Here is a 26,895-nt window from a genome sequence, read left to right on the forward strand (position 1 = left end):
CCCATTTGTACAAAACTACAACTCTCAGCATGCCCAGACATCTGACTATTTTGGTTATTTAAAACTGGAATTTTCTGTAACAAATATAAGTCTGCATGGTGAGCATTCCTCCTAATGCAACTTCTAATATTATACTAGTATATTACATTAATCCTGTACTGATCCTGAGTTACATCCTGTATTATACCCGCACTCACTATTCTGCTGGTCCAGTCACTGTGTATATACATTAAAGTACATAACTGATCCTGAGTTACCTCCTGTATTATACCCCAAAGCTGCACTCACTATTCTGCTGGTGCAGTCACTGTGTACATACATTACATTACTGATCCTGAGTTACATCCTGTATTGTACTCCAGAGCTGCACTCACTATTCTGCTGGTACAGTCACTGTGTACATACATTACTGATCCTGAGTTACATCCTGTATTATACTCCAGAGCTGCACTCACTATTCTACTGGTGCAGCCACTGTGTACATACATTACATTACTTCATCCTGAGTTACACATCCTGTATTATACCCAAAAGCTGCACTCGCTATTCTGCTGGTGCAGTCACTGTGTACATACATTACATTACTGATCCTGAGTTACATCCTGTATTGTACTCCAGAGCTGCGCTCACTATTCTGCTGGTGCAGTCACTGTGTACATACTGTACATTACATTACTGATCCTGAGTTACATCCTGTATTATACCCTAGAGCTGCACTCACTATTCTGCTGGTGCAGTCACTGTGCACATACATTACATTACTGATCCTGTACTGATCCTGAGTTACATCCTGTATTATACCCCAGAGCTGCACTCACTATTCTGCTGGTGCAGTCACTGTGTACATACATGTCATGATCCATGCTGGATCATGACTGATAAAAGCACAGGTAACCTTTTTTTTTCCTTAAGCTTTGCTTAAGTTTGGGTTTTTGCCCCCGGTGGCCATTTGGATTATTACACAGTGGTGTCTTTTGTGCTAAGTTTGCCCCCGGTGGTGGTGAGCGTCATTGCACTCTGGTTTCTTTAGTTAAGTGCACATAATTATAAAAGAGTCTCAGGTGTTGCAATCAGTGTTGGTGATAGTGTTCATTTCAACCTTCCTTGGTGGAGGAAGGAGCTGGAGAGCGTTCTTTGCAGCACTGTCTGAGAGCTGGTGTGGAAAGGAGTCATAGGGGATTTCCTTGCAACTCTGACAGAGCTTGGTGGCAGCCATTCAGGAGGAAAGCTGCATTCTGGTGGTGGACTCTGTTGCTGGGAGCAAGAGCAACAGAGTAAAGCTAAGTGGTGTTTTCCTGTTTGTGTTTTTCCTTAGTGTGTATTAGTGCAGCGGTGGGGCCAGTGCCTGCGCCACCCAGCTCCCTAGTAAGGGATAGGTGTAGGGTGTGCTAGGGCAACAGGTATCCTGATCGGCGCCTGGTGCGGAATCGGCATAGGGAACGTTAGGAGTGTTAGGGACACTGACTCAGGGGAGTGCAGGAGGTCTCCACGTCCCTGTTCCCTATCGCAGGGCCCACCATTGTAACTGTTTCCCCTTTCCCCGTGTCTTGTTGTATTAGTTACCGGCCTGCGGGTCGCGTCACACAGGACGGGTCATCGTGACAATACATTACTGATCCTGAGTTACATCCTGTATTATACCCCAGAGCTGCACTCGCTATTCTGCTGGCTTTACCTGTATACAAATATCAAGAGTGACCGGCACATGCAAACAGGTGCTTACTAAGAGTAGCTATCTCCATATATAAGCAACAAGTAAAGCAGCACTCTGAAGCGCTATAGCATGCAAACATAAAATAACATAAAATGTGAATTGCATTACTGATATTTATATACATTTTCTCTCTGACCGCTCCATCCCTCAGCCGCAGGCGTTTTTAATTACAGCAGGTCCTACCTTCTAATATAAATGTAGGCTTCAGCCCAAGAGATGATTCACATTAGGCCGGGGTCAGATTTTCGAGAAACTCGCACGAGTCTTGCATCTCAATACTCGGCACTCGGAACCGGAGTGTGTGGCTGCATAGAAAGACGTGCAGCTGCACACTCCGGTCCCGAGTGTCGGCGGCAGTGCCGGTATTGTGATGCGAGACTCGTGCGAGTTTCTCAAAAGTCTGACCCTGGCCTTAGGGTACATACCAATATGTGAGAAAAAAAATGGTCTGATTTCTGGACCGAAAAAAACCGGAAGAGTGCCATGCAAGTATCATGCGATTTCTGAGCGATTTTTAAATGGAACCTCCGTATGGCATGCGTATGCAATGCGATTTCAACATGAGCTTTTACATACAGCAGTTCCCTAACCTTTACACATTGTTTTAAAGCGAAATATTCTTCAAAACCCACTATATATATAATAAATATATATATATATACATACATATACAGTTGTGGCCAAAAGTATTGACACCTCTGCAATTTTGTCAGATAATACTCAGTTTCTTCCTAAAAAAATGATTGCAAACACAAATTCTTTGGTATTATTATTTTAATTTAATTTGTCTTAAATGAAAAAACACAAAAAGAATTGTCCTAAAGCCAAATTGGATATAATTCCACACCAAACATAAAAAAGAGGGTGGACAAAAGTATTGGCACTGTTCGAAAAATCATGTGATGCTTCTCTAATTTGTGTAATTAACAGCACCTGTAACTTACCTGTGGCACCTAACAAGTGTTGGCAATAACTAAATCACACTTGCAGCCAGTTGACATGGATTAAAGTTGACTCAACCTCTGTCCTGTGTCCTTGTGTGTACCACATTGAGCATGGAGAAAAGAAAGAAGACCAAAGAACTGTCTGAGGACTTGAGAAACCAAATTGTGAGGAAACATGAGCGATCTCAAGGCTACAAGGTCATCTCCAAAGACCTGAATGTTCCTGTGTCTACCGTGCGCAGTGTCATCAAGAAGTTTAAAGCCCATGGCACTGTGGCTAACCTCCCTAGATGTGGACGGAAAAGAAAAATTGACAAGAGATTTCAACGCAAGATTGTGCGGATGTTGGATAAAGAACCTCGACTAACATCCAAGCAAGTTCAAGCTGTCCTGCAGTCCGAGGGTACAACAGTGTCAACCCGTACTATCCGTCGGCATCTGAATGAAAAAGGACTGTATGGTAGGAGACCCAGGAAGACCCCACTTCTTACTCCGAGACATAAAAAAGCCAGGCTGGAGTTTGCCAAAACTTACCTGAAAAAGCCTAAAACGTTTTGGAAGCATGTTCTCTGGTCAGATGAGACAAAATTAGAGCTTTTTGGGCAAAGGCATCAACATAGAGTTTACAGGAGAAAAAAGAGGCATTCAAAGAAAAAAACATGGTCCCTACAGTCAAACATGGCAGAGGTTCCCTGATGTTTTGGGGTTGCTTTGCTGCCTCTGGCACTGGACTGCTTGACCGTGTGCATGGCATTATGAAGTCTGAAGACTACCAACAAATTTTGCAGCATAATGTAGGGCCCAGTGTGAGAAAGCTTGGTCTCCCTCAGAGGTCATGGGTCTTCCAGCAGGACAATGACCCAAAACACACTTCAAAAAGCACTAGAAAATGGTTTGAGAGAAAGCACTGGAGACTTCTAAGGTGGCCAGCAATGAGTCCAGACCTGAATCCCATAGAACACCTGTGTAGAGATCTAAAAATGGCAGTTTGGAGAAGGCACCCTTCTAATATCAGGGACCTGGAGCAGTTTGCCAAAGAAGAATGGTCTAAAATTCCAGCAGAGCATTGTAAGAAACTCATTGATGGTTACCGGAAGCGGCTGGTTGCAGTTATTTTGGCTGAATTTGAGTTTGCAATCATTTTCAGGAAGAAACTGAGTATTATCTGACAAAATTGCAGGGGTGTCAATACTTTTGGCCACAACTGTGTGTGTGTATGTATGTATGTATATATATATATATATATATATATATATATATATATATATATATATATATATATACAGTCATATGTAAAAGTTTAGGCACCCCTATTAATGTTAACCTTTTTTCTTTATAACAATTTTGGTTTTTGCAACAGCTATTTCAGTTTCATATATCTAATAACTGATGGACTCAGTTATATTTCTGGATTCAAATGAGGTTTATTGTACTAACAGAAAATGTGCAATCTGCATTTAAACAAAATTTGACCGGTGCAAAAGTATGGGCACCCTTATCATTTTCTTGATTTGAACACTCCTAACTACTTTTTACTGACTTCCTGAAGCACTAAATTGGTTTTGTAACCTCATTGAGCTTTGAACTTCATAGCCAGGTGTATCAAATCATGAGAAAAGGTATTTCAAGTGGCCACTTGCAAGTAGTTCTCCTATTTGATTCTCTTATGAAGAGTGGCATCATAGGCTCCTCAAAACAACTCTCAAATGATCTGAAAACAACATAGCTTTTCAGGGGAAGGATACAAAAAGTTGTCTCAGAGATTTAACCTGTCAGTTTCCACTGTGAGGAACATAGTAAGGAAATGGAAGAACACAGGTACAGTTCTTGTTAAGCCCAGAAGTGGCAGGCCAAGAAAAATATCAGAAAGACAGAGAAGAAGAATGGTGGGAACAGTCAAGGACAATCCACAAACCACCTCCAAAGACCTGCAGCATCATCTTGCTGCAGATGGTGTCACTGTGCATCGGTCAACAATACAGCGCACTTTGCACAAGGAGAAGCTGTATGGGAGAGTGATGCGAAAGAAGCCGTTTCTGCAAGCACGCCACAAACAGAGTCGCCTGAGGTATGCAAAAACACATTTGGACAAGCCAGTTACATTTTGGAAGAAGGTCCTGTGGACTGATGAAACAAAGATTGAGTTGTTTGGTCATACAAAAAGGCGTTATGCATGCGCTGTATTGAGACAACTTTTTGTATCCTTCCCCTGAAAAGCTATGTTGAATAATCTTTGTTTTCAGATCATTTGAGAGTTGTTTTGAGGAGCCCATGATGCCACTCTTCATAGGAGAATCAAATAGGAGAACTACTTGCAAGTGGCCACCTTAAATACCTTTTCTCATGATTTGATACACCTGGCTATGAAGTTCAAAGCTCAATGAGGTTACAAAACCAATTTAGTGCTTCAGGAAGTCAGTAAAAAATAGTTGGGAGTGTTCAAATCAAGAAAATGATAAGGGTGCCCATACTTTTGCACTGGTCAAATTTTGTTTAAATGCAGATTGCACATTTTCTGTTAGTACAATAAACCTCATTTGAATCCAGAAATATAACTGAGTCCATCAGTTATTAGATATATGAAACTGAAATAGCTGTTGCAAAAACCAAAATTGTTATAAAGAAAAAAGGTTAACATTAATAGGGGTGCCCAAACTTTTACATATGACTGTATGTGTAAAGTCATATACTACCTCTTGAGGCTCATCAAGAGAATGCCAAGAGTGTGCAAAGCAGTAATCAAAGCAAAAGGTGGCTACTTTGAAGAACCTAGAATATAAGACATACTTTCAGTTGTTGTTTCACACTTTTTTAATTATATAATTCCACATGTGCTAATTCATAGTTTTGATGCCTTCAGAGTGAATCTACAATTTTCATAGTCATGAAAATAAAGAAAACTCTTTGAATGAGAAGGTGTGTCCAAACTTCTGGTCTGTAATGTGTATATATATATATACTGATATGTATGTGTGTGTGTATAATGTGACGGATGCAATATACATATTTACATCCCATAAATTGCAGTGCAACAGTGCATATATGTAATCAAGTAATAGACCTTTTGGTATCAATTGATAATCAAAAAACAGCTGTTCTCCATTATTAATCATCTCCATGGCTTAGCCCATTCTGTATATGAAAGTACACACGCCAACAGGCTTCCTGCATAATTCAATGCGCATGTCAGGAAGGAAAAACAAGATCAGGTGAAAACATCTCGCGCCTGCGCATTTGTTACACATACAATCAGTGCGCCATCTTGAATATGGGCAACCAGATGAATTCAACTGAGCATGTCACAGGGACACCAGTACAACGCTTACATGCAAATATTTATTTGCGCAAGCATAGCAAGAGGAATAGACGTATCTTTAAACAAAAGTATATATACTGTATATATTACATCAAGTTAAGAACAGACTCATTTTAATCAAAATTTTATTATATCACTTCATTGATATTAAATGATTCATACGAGGTTCTCCACCGTTTATTCTACAGATGATTAACGGCTGAGGATACAAACCCATAGCAGTAAGAAAACCCCCCATTAGCTGGGGCTGGTAATTCACTACACATGGATGAGGGAGACACAAACCTCATTCAAGGCATATATCTCGACCACATCCATTAATTGGGTATAAAGTTCCTCTTCTGCCGCACTGTCTTATCCAAAAAAAAGGAAAGGAGATGTAACCTCAAATCATTTAAATAGAGAGACCTTTCTTTTTTCAAATGATGTAGATAGCTGCCTTATCAAAAATAATAGAAAAATAAAAAATAATAAAAAATATGTAGATCCATCAGAATGGGATAAGTCATGGGCCATGAATCTTGGAATTTTTTTTTCGTACTTCAATAATCTAAAAAATAAGAAAAATTAAAAATATATTAATATAGTGAATTAATATCATATTAAATATCACAACCCCCAATAAAAAGAGGATCAGAAAGATAGAAAAAATACCAAGTATAGTACACCCCTAAAGGACTGTTTGTGAGAAAAATTGTTAGTGATAATACTAAGTTGGAGATCTCGTTGAAGCAGATGTCAAATAAATTTAAACAAAGAAATCATCCTAATAATATCCTTAGACCATGTGAAAACAAAGTAAAAAATATTGATATAGACTGCCTGTTCAATGGGTATAATAATAATAAATTTTATTTCTATAGCGCCGACATATTCCGCAGCACTTTACATTTCAGAGGGGACTTGTACAGACGATAGACATTACAGCATAACAATAATCACTTAGATCATAACAGATACCAAGAGGAATGAGGCCCCTGCTCGCAAGCTTACAATCTATGAGGAAAAAAGGGAGACACGAAAGGTGGGTGGTAACAACTGGGAAGAATAAAAGAGGTTAAGGCTGTGTGCACACGATGCAGATTTGCAGCGGATCCGCAGCGGATTTTACCACGCAGAAACGTTGCATATCCGCATTGTGATGTACAGTAGCCTTAAAATCAATGAAAAAAAAAACGCTGTGCAGACGCTGCAGATTTTTCCGCGCGGTTTTCCTGCGGTACAAAATCCGCAGCATGTTACTTCTTTTGTGCGGTTTTCCATCTCCCCTGTCACCAAATCCGCAGGGGGAAAACCGCAGTGGAAAACCGCAAGAAAAATGGAAGAAATCCGCAGGAAAAATGCAGGTCATTTGACCTGCGGATTTCTTCCATTCTGCGCGGAAAAATCCACAGGGCCAAAAAGTACGTCTGCACTCAGCCTTATGGACTGGTTAGAGTTCCTTTAGAACCCACTTTTTGTGAAGAAAGCAGTATTAGCAGTAGTATAGTGGAAGTAGTAGTAAAGCATTGGCCCATGTTAAGCAAATGTCTTCCGGATGTCAAAGAATTTAGGTTACCGCCATTGAATTCCCATAAACAGTCAAATAATATTTGACGCACTTATCGTATGTGTAACAACTGCGCAAGTGCGAGATGACGTTTTCACCTGATCTTGTTTTTCCTTCCTGCATGCGCATTGAATTATGCAGGACGCCGAGTGGCGTGTGTACTTTCATATACAGAATGGGGTAAGACATGGAGCTGATTAATAACGGAGAACAGCTGGTTTTTGATTATCAATTGATACTAAAATGTCTGTTACTTGATGTATAACATATATGCACTGTTGCACTGGACTTTATTGGATGTAAATTTATGCATATTGCATCCGGCACATTGTGTGTCACTTTTAATGGATGGATATGTTTATTTTTTTTGTAATTATTGTTAAATACTATAATCATGTACATCCCTAAATATATCTATCACATGAACTTAATCATTGCCTGAAAAAGGTCCAGATCTTTACGGACCGAAATGTTGCTGAGATGGGTAATAAAAGTAGCTCTTTTTCCACTGAGCATGATGTGCTGCCTCCATTTTTGGATTTCTATCTATCTGTCTGTCTATCTATCTATCTATCTATCTAATATTAATGCATATATATGTGTGTCACTGACATGTATATATATATACAGTAAGTATTCTATGTGTATATATCTATTCTATTATTTTCTAAGTTGTCAGTGTGATTTTACAGTAGCTGCACAGGATTTGCTAGCTTTTCAAAGGACACTGGTGCGTGCGTAAAAATCAGACAGCACTTGCATGGTGCGAGTGCTGTGCGATTTTTGTCTCGCACCCATTGACTTGCATTGGCGAGTCTTGTCTGAGATATGCAGCAAATCACAGCATGCTGCAATTTTTTTCTCAGTCTGATTTCAGCTGAGAAAGAAATTGCAGATGAGATGTCACCTATTGAATAACATTGGTCCAAAAGCAATCCGGTTTTTTAATCGGATTGCATTCATCCGTATTTTTCACAAATGGGTATGAGCCCTTTGGCAGGTTCCCAGCCACGAGAATCGCCTTATTATGGCTGCCGGGTACACATGATTTGGCCAATTTATGTGCTAAGTGTTCTCAATTCTTCATATTTTATAGTTCAGTAATGTGATTCACATTTCATATATTTCATGTTTGCATGCTATAGCGCTAGAGAGTGCTGCTTTATTTGTTGGCTTTACCTGTATGTCACGTGGACTTGCTGCTACCACAGACATGTACAGTTTGTAAATCTCCATTTTCTCTCTGTATTTCAGGTGGAAGAGAACGCAGTGAAGCGAGGTGAAGGCAGCGGAGGGTTGGTGTCCGTTATATATTATTCTACACTAGATGGAATTGTTTTCTTCCAGTTTTGTTCTGACAAATCTTTGTGTAGTACTAGTAACTTTCTCCAGCTGTTCATCCTTCTCTTGATCTGAGTTACTCTGAAGCCTCCCATACACATAAGGTCAATATCAATGGATTAAGATGACAGCGTAATGTGCATGGGTGCCAATGACAGATGCGATAGGTATTCGCCATCTCTGATTTTGGCTGCTGATCCTTTGTTCTCCCGACATACAAGCCACCTCCAGAGATAAGTGACAACTGAACACAGGGTCGCCGTCAGAGTGAGTGCTCCAGTGTATGGGGGAGTCAGGCGAAACCATCGGTCAGCTATCTGGGGGCTTCATGGCATTGTGCTGTGCTGTACTCCTATAAGCATCCAGATCTAATAATGGCAGAGTCAGGACTGATGCCGGATGATGGGATATTCTGGGTTATCGGGCTGTGATAAAGGCACCGTACTGCTGGCTTCTCGTAATTTGTGTGCTGTTATAGGACGCCTCAGAGAATATACAGTGAAGGAAATAATTATTTGATCCCTTGAACAGTCTATAATTTTAAGGGTAGGTTAATTTTAACATTGAGATAGAATATCAAAAATAAAATCCAGAAAATCACATTGTATAAATTATATAAATTTATTTGCATTTTGCAGTGAGAAATAAGTATTTGATCCCCTACCAGCCATTAAGAGTTCTGGCTCTTACAGACCAGTTAGACACTCCTAATCAACTTGTTACCTGCATTAAAGACAGCTGTCTTACGTAGTCACCTTTATTGCGAATAAAGAAGTTTCAGGGCGCAGCCTTCAGAGGATCCTTAACCCAATTTGGAGACAGAGAGTTATATGGCCAAAGAACTAAGTATGATGTTGAATCAGATGATATTTTATTGGCTAGGTAAAATGCAAAATTTTATAAAAGATAAAAGCATTGAAACATTTTTTGTTATTAAAAAACAAAATGTGTTTGGGCTATGTAGGCCTTCATCAGGTGTATTATAAAATAATTTTGTTGTAAGCTATTTATACCCCATTTTCATTGCTAATGGGTGTGGTTGTACTAACTGAGGAGCCAATCGCTAACTATAAAAGTCTTTAGCAGTTAAAGTTCGTATATTATAACTTCATCCCAAGAAAATAATGTTGTACACACATATTATATAACATCACCACCCCTCCTTCACCAATTCCAGGGTTAAAACAGTATATCTGTAAATGTTATAAATTTTAGGCAATCACACATGTCAATGTACATGTTCACAAAAAAAACACACACCTGTACATATGCCTAATTAAACACCTCACTTCTCTTGGTGCAAGCGGTCAGGTGGTAAACTAGAAGAGCTGCAGGTACTAAAGATAATAATAAAAAAATAAAAGAAAATAATAGAAAAATACAATTTTTTTTTTCCAGAATAAAAAATAAGCAAAAAAAAAAACAAGACAAAGGGGGAATCTATTGATTAATATGTACGATATCAGAGATCTCATTCAGTCCATCAGGGTACAGACTGCCAAGTCTTTATATCAATAGGACTCTTTGGCATTAAGAACTGTTTTTCTGTTTCTTGTTGCTTGCAGGTATTTGTTCTATTGGCGTGACTTTTAGGGTATGTGCACACGTAAGTATTTTTTAAGCATTTTACTGGCAAAAACGCGTAAAAAACGCTTACAAGAAGCATCCCATTAATTTGAATGAATTCTACACTTTTTGTGCATATTGATGCACTTTTTTCCCAAAAAAAACGCATTGCGGTAAAAAACGCAGCATGCTCATTAATTTTGCGGAAAAATCCACATTTCTAACTATTTCTATGAGACTGGGGATGCTCCGGAAAAAAACTCATAAAAACGCGCGTTTTCTGTGAAGGAGTCCGGTTTTCAGTCAGGAATTTTCTGCATACGTGTGCACATACCCTTATACATACAGATTTTTCTTACCATGATCTATAATTTTATAACAGTCATGGTAAGAAAAATTTGTATGTGGTGACTTGTGTGTGAGGAATTTTATATGTTGGCCGCACTACAAAGTCACTACGAAATTGTATGAATGGCCATAGAAATAATGTGAAAATAGGGTTTTTGAAACAAAGTTTATCTAAGCACATCACTCTTATACATAACAAAAACTTTGAATGTATAAAAGTCACGCCAATAGAACAAATACCTGCAGCAACGAGAAACAGAAAATCAGTTCTTAATGCCAAAGAGCCCTATTAGATATACAGACTTGGCAGTCTGTACCCTGATGGACTGAATGAGATCTTTAAATCTCTCAATCAATAAATTCCCTGTTTGTCTTGTTTTTGCTTTTTTTTTTCTGGAAAAAAAAAATGGGGGGGGGGGATTTTTATTTTATTTTTTTATTATTATTCTCTTTACTACCTGCAGCTCTTCTAGTTTACCACCTGACCGCTTGCACCAAGAGAAGTGAAGTGTTGAATCAGGCACATGTACAGGTGTTTTTTTTGTGAACATGTACATTGACATGTGTGATTGCCTGAAATTTACAGATATACTGTTTTAACCCTGGAAAAGGTGAAGGAGGGATGATGTTATATAATATGTGTGTACAACATTCTTTTCTTGGGGATGAAGTTATAATACAGCTCTGTCAAAAATTAAGAGACCACTGCAAAATTTTCAGTTTGTCTGATTTTTCTCTTTATAGGTATATTTTTGAGTAAAATGTAAATGGCTCTTTTATTCTATAAACTACTGACAACATGTCTTCGAATTTCCAAGCACTAAATTTTGTATTTATTTTCAGAAAATGAGAATGGTCAAAATACCAAAAAAATGCAGTGCTTGCAGACCTCAAATAATGCTAAGAAAACAAGTTCATAATCATTTAGAAATAACAATAATAATGGTTTAACTCAGGAAGAGTTCAGAAGTCAATATTTTGTGGAATAACCATGATTTTGAATCACAGCTTTGCATGTCTTTCACGCTGCTTTTGGGTGACCTTATGCCATTCCTGGTACAAAAATTTAAGCAGTTCTTTGTTTGATGGTTTGTGACCATCCATCTTCCTCTTGATTACATTACAGAGGTTTTCAGTGGGGTTCAGGTCTGGAGATTGGGCTGGCCATGACAGGGATTTGATGTGGTGGTCCTTCTATAGGAAACAGCAGGAACGCGGGATGCAGTAACGGACTGGAGGCAGAGCAAGAGTTAAAGGGAGTTTAATAATACAGTGGATACTCCACGCAGGGAGTAGTGGGGGAAAAGGCCTACTTCAGCGGGGATATTATAACTAGGGAAAAACAGGTTTAGGCAAAAAAGGGAAGAAGTTCAGAATTGTTAAGCTTATCAAACCAGCGACTTCAGCAGTTGGAGTCCTGGGTGTAAACGTTAGCGCCAAGGCCGTGGCGCGTATGGGTCCGACGTTGTCCGGGAGAAGGTGGAGTCCTGAATTCTGGTGTCGGAGGTGATTCCTCGTGGTCCTGGTGACTGTCTTGGGTCTGGAAGATAAGGGAAAGGAGAGCATAAAGTCTTCCTGGGCAGCATTTATTACTCCATGGCAACTATATGCGGAATTATCAGGGTACAGTTTAAAACGGGTCACCCGGCTTTCCTGCTGGTATGGGCGTGTGTCTACGTTCCCCCCACGGGTCTTATGACTCACTGTCAGATGTGTCAGCGATGTTGATAGTGTCAGCGGTCGCAGCGGAGTCGGTGATGTCAGCGGTAGCAGCGGAGTCGGCGGACATGAGGCAAGTGTCTGTCGACATTCTCTGGTAGTGGTGCTGTGGCCCTTCAGGCTCCAACATGATTCTCTGAGGTCAGAGCACTCACACTGTCCACCTGTACACTGCACGTTTCCGCCAAGTCTGATCTGTTTCCCGCTCGCTGCGGCCTTTTTAGCTTAGCCGCGCCCCCTATCACTGGGTGCAAAAGTCAGTCCGGGGGCTTAAGCTTTCCCCCGTGCAACAGAAGTGACAGCCCCGACAGTTCCAGATCTGTCACGGAAAAGGTACGCCTGCCTTGGTTCTTCCCCTTACACATCATCCACACATTGATTGACCTAGCTGTGTGGCATGGCGCATTGTCCTGCTGTAAAAAACAGTCCTCAGAGTTCGGGAATATTGCCTGAGCAGAAGGAATCAACTGTTTTTCCAGGATAACCTTGTATGCGGCTTGATTCATATGTGCTTCACAAAAATTAACCTGCCCAATTCCAGCCTTGCTGAAGCATACCCAGATCATCACTGATCCTCCACCAAATTTTTTTCAGTGGGTACAAGACAATGTGGCTTGTACGCCTCTCCAGGTCTCTGTCTAACCATTAGATGACCAAGTGTTGGGCAAAGCTGAAAATTAGACTCATCAGAGAAGATTACCTTACTAAAGTCCTCTATGGTCCAAACCTTATGGTCTTTGGCAAACTTCATCCTGGCTCTCCTTTGCTTCTCATTGACGAAAGGCTTTTTACTAGCTTTACATGACTTGAGCACTATCTCTAGGAGCCTGTTACGAACTGTTCTTGCCGTCCACTTCACCCCAGCTGCCATTTGCCATTCCATTTGTAGGTCACTTACTTGATGTCATCCTGCAGTTGCTGAGCAACATTCGAATAAGATGACGGTCATCCCGGTCAATGGAGAGTCGTTTTTGCCCTCTGCTGGTCTGAAGCTTTGTTGTCCCCAATATCTGCTGCTTGACCTTGTTGTAATGGACTGCCGTCTTAGAAATTTTAAGGATGGAGGCAACTTGAGGATCACTGTATCCCTCTATTAGGCAAAGCCAGAATTGAGCATTTCTTTTCCTCACTCAAGACTTTTATTTTCAACTCCTTTGGTATGTTTAAAAGTTATTTTTTCATTCTTATTACTTTTGCGATATTACTAGCACTTGTTTTGCTATCCAGCTTATCCTATTGCATAAGGATTGTGAACACCACAGCAGGGTTTTTATACTTTCCTTTGTTAAATAAGATTTGGTTCAGGTGATCACCTAATCAGAAGCACATTAAGTAGAATGAGGTGTACTCTGGTTGGAATTCAACTGACACTGGAATGGAATGGCTGTCAGACATGTAGAGAAGCTAATTTTTATAAAACTGTGCAGTGGTGTCTTAATTTTTGCCAGCGCTGTATACATACTTTAACTGCTAAAGAGTTTGATAGATAGCAATTTGGTTCCTCAGTTAGTACAACCACACCCATTAACAATGAAAATGGGGTATAAATGGCTTACAACAAAATTGTTTTATTATACACCTGATGAAGGCCTACATGTCCGAAACGCGTTGGTTTTTTTTAACAAAAAAATGTTTTAATGTGTTCATTATCTTTTTATAAAATTTTGAATTTTACCTAGCCAATAAAATATCATCTGATTCCACATCAGAGATATTTAATTTTTAGGCAATATAACCCTCTGACTCCAAATTGGGTTAAGGATCCTCTGAAGGAAGTGCCCTGAAACTTCTTTATTCGCAATATCACGTGGAGGAATTTTTTTTTTCTGGGAGAGGAAAATCATCTCCATGTTATTACAGACGGGCAACATAGGATCACCCTTGTTTGCAAACTTTTCCCAGTGTTGTGCCTCCTTGCACAACCACACCAGATGAGCAAGATTCAAGTTGTACTTTTCTCACCAAGCAGGATTGACTCATCTACTACGCTTAGATAGCGCTCTCCAGGGGCGTAGCTACCATGGTCGCAGCAGTTGCCACTGTGACCGGGCTCGGGGGGAGTCAGGGGCCCGGCAGGTCAGAGCATGATCTCTCCCATCCGTCCCAATTTTCGCAGGACAGTCCCGTTTTTGACCGTCCCGCCCGGGAGTGTATTCTTCCTGCACGGAGCGGAGCCGTGTGTACGAGGTGTACGGAGCGGAGATGTGCGTGTATTTTGGCATGAGGGGGCCCATTTGAAAGTTCGCACCGGGGCCCATAACTTTGTAGTTACACCACTGGCGATCTCCCTCTTTTTTCCCCACATCCTCTCTTTCCCAGGACCTCATTCACATAGTCACCTTTCTAAAAGACTCCTGTCCACAGACTCAATTAATCAGTTACACTCTAACCTCTACAACATGGGCAAGACCAAAGAGCTTTATAAGGATGTCAGGGACAAGATCATACACCTGCACAAATCTGGAATGGGCTACAAAACCATAAGTAAGACGCTGGGTGAGAAGGAGACAACTGTTGGTGCAATAGTAAGATAATGGAAGAAATACAAAATGACTGTCAATCAACATCAATCTGGGGAACTATGGAAAATCTCACCTCGTGGGGTATCCTTAATCATGAGGAAGGTGAGAGATCAGCCTAAAACTACATGGGGGGAAACTTGTTAATGATCTCAAGGCAGCTGGGACTACAGTCACCAAGAAAACCATTGGTAACACATTACGCCCCAAAAGGTTTAAAATCCTGCAGTGCCCGCAAGGTACCCTGCTCAAAAAGGCACATGTGCAGGCCCATCTGAAGTTTGCCAATGAACACCTGGATGATTCTGTGAGTGATTGGGAGAAGGTGCTGTGGTCAGATGAGACAAAAATTTAGGTCTTTGGTATTAACTCAACTCGCCGTGTTTGGAGGAAGAGAAATGCTGCCTATGACCCAAAGGACACCATCCCCATTGTCAAGCATGGAGGTTGAAACATTATGTTTTGGGGATGTTTCTCTCCTAAGGGTACAGGACTACTTCACCGCATCAATGGGAGAATGGATGGAGCCATGTACCGTAAAATCCTGAGTGACTGTCATGTCGGACACGGTTCGCACCAGGGTGTCCGGCAGACAGCGGTAATACCCCATCCTACCACATGGTTCTCAGCCGCGCTGGTTGGTCTTCTGATCCGGCTTGGATTGGGTTAACCAGGTTGTCATTCTGGCTGAGGGCTTAGCCACGCCCTCTGTCTTTAAATTGCCCTGTGTGACTATGGGCGTCGCCGACTATAGCTCTTGCCTTGTGCTAAGCGATACCGGTCTGGAGTGGTGGTCTAAGGAGCATACGGTTGCTGGTGTAGTATATTCCATTGTTGCCATTTTGCCTCCCTGTGTTGTATAATTTGGTTGCCCTTGCACATTACTGTATTCCCCTGTGTGTACGCGGTGTGGTGCATTTCCGTTATCCCTGTCCATACTTATTTGTGGGGTCTGGTGTTTGGTCTCCTCACTGGGTGGAGGGTGGTGGGTTCAGCTTAGGGCTGGACAGGAGACAAGGACAGGGTGGAGGCCCAGGCAGGCACACCTTCAGTGTAAACCCTGGGTTGAGGGACAGACAGGGTTTCCCCTAGTCTGAGGGACACCACAGGGGCCCTGGGGTTTCAGCCTAAAGTTACCTAGGCTTCCCATGACATTATAGTCAGCCCAAAAAGAAAAAAAAAAAGAAAAAAAATTGGAATTATTTACCATGGATCCTATAGTCTCCATAACCAAGCAGCTGGAGGCTCTGTCCATACAGGTCACTGAACTGAGGGGGGCGGTCCTGCAACAAGGCCTCTCAGTTCCTGCTGTGCAAACTGAGGCAGCAGTCAGGGCAGCTGAACCTAAGTTACCTCTCCCTGGACGATTTTCTGGTGATCGCTGTAAGTTCTTTGTATTTCGTGAATCCTGCAAATTGTATTTTCGCATGCGTCCTCTCTCCTCAGGAAATGAGGCTCAGCATGTGGGCTTGGTAATTTCCTTGCTGAGTGGTGACCCACAAGCATGGGCGTTTTCACTACCTTCTGATTCACCAGCATTTGAGTCCGTAGACTTTTTTTTTTCTGCTCTGGGTTTAATCTATGACGATCCTGACAGACTGGCGTTAGCAGAGTCTAAAATACGCTCTCTGCTCCAGGGTGAGCGACTGGCGGAGCATTATTGTACGGAATTTCGTCGCTGGGCTGTGGACACGCAATGGAATGACCCTGCACTAAGGAGTCAATTTTTGCATGGGGTTTCTGAAAGGGTAAAACAAGCTCTGCTAATGTATGAGACTCCCGCTTCTCTGGAGGCTGCTATGGTGCTTGTAGTACGCATTGATCGCCGTTTTCGTCAGAGGTCGCAGGAGACATTGCCTGTGGGGGGAGGGGCAGTCTCTGTTGAGGTCGCCTCAGGTGAATCCGTGGAACCTATGCAGATCGCTGGTATATCACATACACATAATAACAAGCATAAATGTCCCTTGCCCAGAAAGCAAGGGGTCTGTTTTTTTTGTGGCAAAAAAGGACATTTTATTAATGCTTGCCCCCTGGTACCTAAGAAAGATATGCCAGCGGAAAACTGCTAGGCTCAGAGGGTTTGGAGGAGTCTAGTCTGAGCCTTTGCATATCCTCCATAGTGGTCTCCCAGTGTATGCTCCCTGCCAAGGTAGTTATCGGGGGCCAAGAGCTGTCGATTACTGTATTTGTAGATAGTGGTTCAGCCGCTAATCTCATTGATGAAAAGTTTGCGCGTACTGCGGGATTTAAGGTGGAGACGCTGCCTAATCCTATCCGGGTGGTTACCATCAATGCCTCGCCTCTCTCACAAGGGGAGATTAAAGTTTGTGGCTGATGTAAAACTCCACATTGGGGTCCTACACTCTGAGCGGGTAACATGTAAGGTGCTCAGTAATTTACCTGCTCAGATAGTTCTGGGGTTTCCATGGTTGTCTATGCTCAATCCGGTGATTGATTGGAAAACGCAGGACATAATTCAGTGGAGCAGATACTGCCAGGAGAGTTGTCTGGCTCACGTGTATCTCCGCTGTGACTCCCAGCATCCCGGAGCCACTGCTGGACTTTGCTGATGTATTTTCTGAAAGAGGTTGTTCAGAGCTGCCACCGCACCGACCCTATGACTGTGCTATTAGGTTAAAACCGGGGGCCAAGTTACCAAAAGCCAGGATGTTTAATATCTCAGGTCCTGAGAGGCAAGCTCTCAAAGAATACATTGCAGAAAGTCTAAGCAAAGGGCACATCAGGCCTTCATCATCTCCATTGGCGGCGGGGTTCTTCTTTGTCAAGAAGAAAGATGGCGGATTACGCCCGTGTCTGGATTTCAGGGAACTCAACCAGATTACGGTTCATGACCCCTACCCGATGCCACTGATACCCGATTTGTTCAACCAGGTGTCTGGTGCCAAATGGTTTTCCAAGCTTGACCTCAGGGGGGCGTACAATCTCATAAGAGTCCGTCAAGGGGATGAATGGAAGACGGCATTTAATACCCCTGAGGGTCATTTTGAGAATTTGGTGATGCCATTTGGGTTGACGAGCGCGCCAGCAGTATTTCAACATTTCATAAATGATGTCTTTTCTCATCTTTTGGGGAAATTTGTTATTATATACCTTCATGACATTCTTATTTACTCACGCGACCGTGATGCACACATAGGGCATGTTAGGCAGGTGTTGCAGTTGCTCAGGGAAAACAAGCTCTATGCCAAGCTTGAGAAATGTGTATTTGTCGTCCAAGAATTACCTTTTTTGGGTTATGTAATTTCCGCCTCAGGGTTTAAAATGGACACCGCTAAGGTGAAAGCGGTGCTGCAGTGGGATCGGCCTGATAATCTCAAGGCGCTTCAGCGATTCCTGGGCTTTTCAAACTATTATAGGAAATTTATTAAGAATTTTTCTATGATTGCTAAGCTGCTCACCGACATGACTAAAAAAGGTACCAATTTTTCTGACTGGTCTGAGGCTGCTGTGCGCGCGTTTGAATTCCTCAAAAACAGTTTTGCTTCAGCTCCCATCCTGGTTCAGCCTGATGTCTCCCTACCTTTTACCGTGGAGGTGGATGCATCTGAGGTTGGAGTGGGGGCGGTACTGTCTCAGGGTCCATCCTTGGGCGAATTGCATCCGTGTGCCTACTTCTCCAAGAAACTGTCGCCGGCCGAGCGTAATTACGATATTTGTAACAGGGAATTGTTGGCCATCAAGTTGGCAGTTGAGGAATGGCGACACTTCTTGGAGGGGGCTGTCCATCAGATTACTGTCATAACAGACCATAAGAATCTGCTTTATTTAGAGTCTGCTAAACGCCTGTCCCCCAGACAGGCTCGCTGGGCGTTATTCTTCACCTGGTTCAATTTCTTTGTGACATACCGACCAGGTTCTAAGAATACTAAGGCGGACGCCTTGTCCAGATCTTTTACGGGTGGAGAGCCACGTGAGGATCCGGTGCCTATCCTCCAAAAGGGAGTTGTGGTCTCGGCTCTCACGACAGAGGTTGAGGCAGAGATTGCTGATGCTCAGGAGGAGGTACCGTCGGATCTGCCTCCTAATAAATCGTTTGTGCCACTACACCTACGCTTAAAAGTGTTAGGGGAACATCACGATACTGTCCTGGCGGGTCACCCAGGAGTTAAGGGCACTCTGGAACTTGTATCACATCGTTTTTGGTGGCCCAAAATCCGGCAGGACGTGGCCTCATATGTGTCAGCCTGTACCACGTGCGCACGGGCCAAGACACCACGCTCCCGTCCTGCTGGCACATTGCATCCTCTCTGTGTGCCCAGTAAGCCATGGACTGAGATTTCCATGGATTTCATTACCGATTTGCCCTCCTCGGCTGGGAACACGGTCATTCTGGTAATAGTTGATCGGTTCTCTAAAATGTCGCATTTCGTTGCTTTGCCATCTTTGCCCAATGCGAAGACCCTTGCTCAGGTATTTATTCGCGAGGTGGTCAGACTTCATGGTGTCCCGTCTGACATTGTATCTGATAGAGGTACACAATTTGTGGCAAAATTTTGGAGAGCTTTTTGTTCACGCCTAGGGATTAAATTGTCTCATTCATCGGCTTTCCATCCTCAGTCGAATGGGCAGACTGAGCATATGAACCAAAACCTGGAACAATACTTACGCTGTTTTGTGTCTGACAATCAGGAAGAGTGGTCGGCGTTTCTTCCTCTAGCTGAATTCGCGATAAACAATCATTATCAGGAATCGTCTGGGGAATCTCCTTTCTTTTGTGTTTATGGTCAACATCCCCAATTCTGTACCTTGCGCCAAGGGAGCTCTGCAGGCGTCCCTGAGGAGGACCACTTGGGAGCACAATTGTCATCCGTTTGGAGGAGAGTAAAGCAGCGCTTGCTGAATGTAGGTTCTAGGTATAAACGTGTGGCTGACGGTAGACGTGTGCCTGGTCCAGACCTGTGTGTGGGTGATCGGGTGTGGTTGTCTACAAGGAACATCAAGCTCAAAATACCATCGCTTAAGTTGGGGCCCAGGTTCATTGGTTCATTTAGGATCTCCGCAATTATCAACCCTGTGGCATTTCGTTTAGAGTTACCTGCCGTATACAAGATACATAATGTGTTTCACAAGGCGTTACTTAAGAAAGTCGTGGGTGCTGTTGATGTTTCTCCCGTGCCACCACCTCCCATCTTGGTGGATGGCACGTTGGAGTTTGAGGTGTCCAAGGTGGTTGACTCTCGGGTAGTGCGTCGCACTCTACAGTACCTGGTCCACTGGCGTGGCTATGGTCCTGAGGAGAGGACTTGGGTGCCGGCCTCGGACATACATGTGGACCGACTGATTACAGTGTTTCATCACCGCCATCCGGACAAGCCGGGTCCTCGACATTGTGAGGTTCCTGGGGTCCCTCGTAGAAGGCGGGGTACTGTCATGTCGGACACTGTTCGCACCAGGGTGACCGGCAGACAGCGGTAATACCCCATCCTACCACATGGTTCTCAGCGGCGCTGGTTGGTCTTCTGATCCGGCTTGGATTGGGTTAACCAGGTTGTCATTCTGGCTGAGGGCTTAGCCATGCCCTCTGTCTTTAAATTGCCCTGTGTGACTATGGGCGTCGCCGACTATAGCTCTTGCCTTGTGCTAAGCGATACCGGTCTGGAGTGGTGGTCTAAGGAGCATACGGTTGCTGGTGTAGTATATTCCATTGTTGCCATTTTGCCTCCCTGTGTTGTATAATTTGGTTGCCCTTGCACATTACTGTATTCCCCTGTGTGTACGCGGTGTGGTGCATATCCGTTATCCCTGTCCATACTTATTTGTGGGGTCTGGTGTTTGGTCTCCTCACTGGGTGGAGGGTGGTGGGTTCAGCTTAGGGCTGGACAGGAGACAAGGACAGGGTGGAGGCCCAGGCAGGCACACCTTCAGTGTAAACCCTGGGTTGAGGGACAGACAGGGTTTCCCCTAATCTGAGGGACACCACAGGGGCCCCGGGATTCAGCCTAAAGTTACCTAGGCTTCCCATGACAGTGACAACCGCCTTCCCTCTGCCAGGACATTAAAAGTGGGTCATGGCTGGGTCTTCCTGTAAGACAATGACCCAAAACATACAGCCAAGGCAACAAAGGAGTGGCTCAAAAAGAAGCACATTAAGGTCATGGAGTGGCCTCGCCAGTCTCAAGACCTTAATCTCATACAAAACTTATGGAGGGAAATGAAGCTCCAAGTTGCCAAAAAACAGCCTCAAAATCTTAATGATTTAGGGTATGTTTGCACGGTCAGTATGTAATAACGTGCAGGAGGGATATATGTCACCAAGGAGCAGGCAGACCAACAGTAAAAGGGGAGGTTTATTTACAGGGAGTAATACTGGTAAACGTACAGTAAAACAGAAAATGCTGTAAAAGGTTATATCAGAAACTGGAGAAATATCAGAGGTGCAAAACAGCAAAAAGTTTTTCTCTTATGGGGAAGAAACTTATCAGTTCTTGGGATCTTGATTGCAGAGTTCACTCTTCTCCCACGTAGGCACCGAGGCACAAGCGGTGCTTGATGTCCTCTGTCTCTGGGGTCCTAGTTATAGTCCAAATGGTGTATGAGGGGTTAACGTGGGAGCCCAGGGGGTATGCGGATGGCGGTATCTCCCCTGTACTCAAGGCTCTTCCCTCTGCTGCGGCAGCGGCGTTCTCTCACCAGGGTCAGGGGCTCTGCCTGGGACGGTCTCTCTTGGCAGGTCAGTGTCACGTTACGGTACGTCCCTTGGTCACAGGGAAGCGTCTCAGGGTAAGGCAGGGTCTCGCTGCAGGGGAGCGTCTTGTCAAGGTACGCGGTCTGTCGGTGTGACAAAGTCTCTACAAGGAGGGGAGCGACCAGCCCTCCAAGCGGTGCAGTGACAGGCTTCTCTTACTCAGTCTCATGCTCACTGCCTGTGTCTGCAGTCCCTCAGTGTTCAGTCTCCTCTCCCCTCCTGTGTCAGCGTCCTCTTTGCTCCCGTGCCTGGACGGCTCTGCTGAAAGCACGCACAATTCTCACGCTCCCAGTCCTGCCCTCTTCCTGTTCCTGGTTCTAGTACAGTTCCCTAAAGCATCCCCCGGGGAACCTAACGCCCTGCTCGATGGTTCCGGGCACGGAGCTAGGAAGGCAACTCCCCCTCGGCTCCTTCGGTGCTTCACCCCCTTACAAGTAAACGCTGTGGGTTGGACGCTATGCACATCCGCAGCGTCCAACCCGCAGCGGCCAGATGTTACAGCACAGTGGATGGATTTCAAGAAATCCCATGTTCACTATGTGTGCTCTGACACCCACCGCCTCCCTGTGGAGACAGACATGCGACGTGTCTTTCCAGACCGCAGCATGTCTATTTATCTTCTCCGCAAGGTAAATTTCACTCATCCCAATGTATTGGACGCGGTGATTCCGCACAGTTCAATGAACACATGTGGAATCACCTGCGTTCAAAAACTGGCAGCATTTTGGATGCAGCGGACATGTGCTGTGTTCAAAGCGCTGCTGATTACTGACTATGGGGACATAGCCTTAGGCTGGAGTCAGACACAACTATAAAAATACGGACCGTATTTTACGGTCATAATACACAGAAATGTTCCCTGAACAGTGACCCGTATATCATCCATTGGCAAGGTGTGGCCGCGTATTTTTCGCATGTAAGCATCCGTATGTAATCTGTATGGCATCCGTATAGCGTTTTTTCCTCGCAACCTTGCAAAATGGACATTTAACGGTTTTGAGGCCTGAAAAAAATTTAACCCCTTAATGACCGTCAATACGTCTTTTAACTGACCCTGAGATGTAAGAGAATATCATCCTCCTACAGGTGACCATCCAGCATCTGTCAGCTGTGCACTATAGCTGACAACTTGCTGCATCAGCCACGATAAGTGTTGTCACCGTCCATATGTTTAACCCCTTAAATGCTGCTGTCAATAGTGACTATATCATATAAATGTTTTAAAGAGTGTGGCTTCTCCCTCTTTATCCCATTTGGCACTCTGAGATCATGATTGTGTGGTCCTGATGTTTGCCATGGCAATTCATGAGTAAATAGCATCCTTAGAGTCTGCCGGCTACACTGACCTGTTCAAAAGTCAGCAATATTTAGGTGGTAAAAATCAACTTTTTCATTCCTATCATGCCATTTTGTATTAATTCCTGAAAAGCACCTGAAGGGTTAATAAACTACCTGACAGCAGTTTTCAATAAGTCAAGGGGTGCTGTTTTAAAATGCTATCACTTTTGGGATTTTTCCAATATATACGACCCCCAAAGTCACTTCAAACCTGGAGAGGTCCCTAAAAAAAATTATTTTGTAAATTTCCATGAAAAATTACTGCTACATGTTTCAACCTCCTAAAATGCTAACAAAATAAAATAACATTTTTCAAATGGTGCTGATGTAGAGCAGACATGTGAGAAATATTATTTATTTATATTTTAATATTTATGAAAATTTTGCTTATGGTATGACTATCTGAATTAAAGGGATAATCATTCAAAGTTTGAAAATTGCTAATTTTTTTATTGGTGTTTTGTTGCCAACATGTCAGACCGACTTCAGTTCACCCCAACTGAGCGTGTTCTATACAATTGGGTTTTGTGATGCCGCTTTGGGCAGCAGTGGCGGATTAAATGGACTATGGGCCCGGGGCTGTTCATAAAACCTGGGCCCCTGTACCCCCCTTCCAACCTGAGCGCTGCGGTCCCCGTGCGGGAATTGACAGCCGTACGGACCGCAGCACTTGGTTTGCTGCGGGTCCATACGGAAAACCCGCCACCATTCCACCACGTGTGCACATGGCCTAAAAAGACGTTGCACATAAGCTGTAGGCCTACGGCCAATACGCACAAAATCGCCCAACGTGATCCTGGCCATAGGGGATCCACTTTAATGTCCCCACTTTAATTTGAAGTCCCCTTACTTCATCCATTGCAGTCCCCTATCACCCACTCACTTCATCTGCAGTGCCGCTTCATCATTTGCAGCCCCTTATCCCCCCTTCCATTTTATCATGTGCAGTCCCCTTCCCCCCCAACTTCATGTGCAGCCCCACTACCCCATCATCATGTGCAGTTAATTTTACCCCCACATCATGTGCAGTCCCCCTTACCCCCAATTCATCATGTGCAGCCCCACTCACCCCCCTTCATCATATGCAGCCCCACTCACCCCCCTTCATCATGTGAAGCCCCCACTCATCCCCCCTTCATCATGTGAAGCCCCCACTCATCCCCCCTTCATCCTGTGAAGCCCCCACTCACCCCCTTCATCCTGTACAACCCCAGTCACCCCCCCTTCATCATATACAGCCCCCAGTCACCCCCCCTTCATCATATACAGGCCCCAGTCACCCCCCCTTCATCATATACAGCCCCCAGTCACCCCCCTTCATCATATACAGGCCCCAGTCACCCCCCCTTCATCATATACAGCCCCCAGTCACCCCCCCTTCATCATATACAGGCCCCAGTCACCCCTCCTTCATCATATACAGTTAATTTTACCCCCACATCATGTGCAGTCCCCCTTACCCCCAGTTCATCATGTGCAGCCCCACTCACCCCCCTTCATCATATGCAGCCCCACTCACCCACCTTCATCATGTGAAGCCCCCACTCATCCCCCCTTCATCATGTGAAGCTCCCACTCATCCCCCCTTCATCCTGTGAAGCCCCCACTCACCCCCTTCATCCTGTACAACCCCAGTCACCCCCCCTTCATCATATACAGCCCCCAGTCACCCCCCCTTCATCATATACAGGCCCCAGTCACCCCCCTTCATCATATACAGCCCCCAGTCACCCCCCTTCATCATATACAGGCCCAGTCACCCCCCCTTCATCATATACAGGCCCCAGTCACCCCCCCTTCATCATATACAGGCCCCAGTCACCCCCCCTTCATCATATACAGGCCCCAGTCACCCCCCCTTCATCATATACAGGCCCCAGTCACCCCCCCCTTCATCATATACAGGCCCCAGTCACCCCCCCTTCATTGTGTACAGCCCCCACTCACCCCCTCCCCCATTTAATTCATTTTATAAATAAAAAAAAATAAAAAATGTTCCCCATACTTACCTCACAGCCGGCTCGCTCCCCAGCAGCGCCTCTGCTTTCAGCATCCTCCGGGACATGTCGGCGCGTGCACGATGACGTCATCGCGCATGCCCGACATCTGACCCGGAAGTACAGCCGGAGCTGAGCAGCCGTCAAGGTGACGGCCGTGCACAGCTCCCGGTCCCTCATAGAATGTGACGCGGGCGGCTGTCTGCTGCCGGCGGCGTCACAGCACAGGGCACGGCCGGCCCTGTAGAGGTGCTGGGGGAGCGGTCCGGGGGGCATTTGCCTCTCTGCCACCGGCCCAGCCCGCCCCTGCCCCTGGGCCCCTGCCCCTGGGCCAGAGGCGTATCTAGGCTTTCTGGCACCTGGGGCACGAATTTGGTTCGGCGCCCCCCCCCCCCCCCCAAGTACATATGCGACTTGCACAGTTAGTCATGTACCCACGAGCTGCTCTCCCTAATGCTCTCAATGTTCAGTAAAAAACTGAAAGCAGGAAGAGAAGCTCGTTGTCACAGGACCATAACTATGAAAATCGCATATGAGTGAGGTGTCCATGTGATGAGTACTGGAACCTGCAGAGCTGAATCCTGACATTGCAGCTTCTGAATTCTCACAACGAATGCACTGCACACATTTATGATTCTCCCTTGCCGATATACAGTCATGTCAACACAAGTATGTGATTTGTATACTTCTGGCCACATTCCAACTAGACGTGCCCGGCCTCGCTCCGTTCACTTTCATTGAGTGAGGCCACACATGTCTAGTCAGCATGTGACCGCATGTATGTAAATTACCAGCACGAGAGAATCCTGACAGCATTCAGTGAGCACTGTGAGAATTCAGAAGTCTGCAGTCACATAGAATGTCTGCAGACTCAGCACAGACCTGGATAACCCCTGTAATGCTCCTGACATAAATAAACATGAGAATTAGTCACTATCACAAATAATATTTACATCCAGGTACCTTATAGATGACGTCATCTCTGGAGTCGTTCTCCTTTTCTTCTTCTTGTCCAGACCCCATGATGAGTTTTCTCATCCACATCTCGTCTCTGCAGACTTCCATCTTCAACGGTCTTCTGCAGCAAATCCCCACACGATGCCCTTAAAGATAGAAGTGTCATTATAATGCCCCTAAATACAAATATCTGCAATATACTGTCTCCTCACACTATTCCCCTCCTTCCTCATACTGTCTCCTCATATATTTACCCCCTTACTCTCTATACTGTCTGCTCACACATATCCCCGACTCCCCATACTGTGTCCACATACATTCACCCATTCGCACCCCTTACTGTCTGCACCCATCCCCCATACTGTTTCCTCATACATACTCTTCATTTTGTGTCCTCAAATCTCCCCACATACATTAAATACCATCCCCACTCCAAATCCCCCCATCCCCAATCCCCCACACACATTAAGTACCCCCCATCCCCACTCAATAACCCCTCGTCCCTACTCCCAAATCCCCCCACACATTATGTACCCCCACTCCAAAATCCCCCCACACATTATGTACCCCCACTCCAAAATCCCCCCACACATTATGTACCCCCACTCCAAATCCCCCCACACATTATGTACCCCCACTCCAAATCCCCCCACACATTATGTACCCCCACTCCAAATCCCCCCCACACATTAACCCCCTCCACTCATTAATCCCCCATCTCCACTCATTAATCCCCCATCTCCACTCATTAATCCCCCATCTCCACTCATTAACCCCCATCTCCACTCATTAACCCCAATCCCCACATTAACCCCCCACATTAATCCCATCTCCACTCATTAACCCCCATCCCCACATTAACCCCCATCTCCACTCATTAA

General features: G+C 44.4%; 1 protein-coding gene across 1 annotated transcript in view; it reads left to right on the plus strand.

The window, feature by feature from the left end:
- Positions 1 to 8,710: 8,710 nt before the first annotated feature.
- Positions 8,711 to 26,895, plus strand: part of LOC141098035 (uncharacterized) — a 34,649-nt gene continuing 16,464 nt past the window's right edge. The window contains exon 1 of the mRNA XM_073585629.1: positions 8,711 to 8,818. The gene's annotated coding sequence lies outside the window, so the exon portion shown is untranslated. The remainder of the gene's footprint in view (positions 8,819 to 26,895) is intronic.

This window comes from Dendrobates tinctorius, unplaced genomic scaffold (assembly GCF_039654945.1).
Source record: "Dendrobates tinctorius isolate UK_male_01 unplaced genomic scaffold, ASM3965494v1 ptg000086l, whole genome shotgun sequence".
Classification (NCBI taxonomy): Eukaryota; Metazoa; Chordata; class Amphibia; order Anura; family Dendrobatidae; genus Dendrobates; species Dendrobates tinctorius.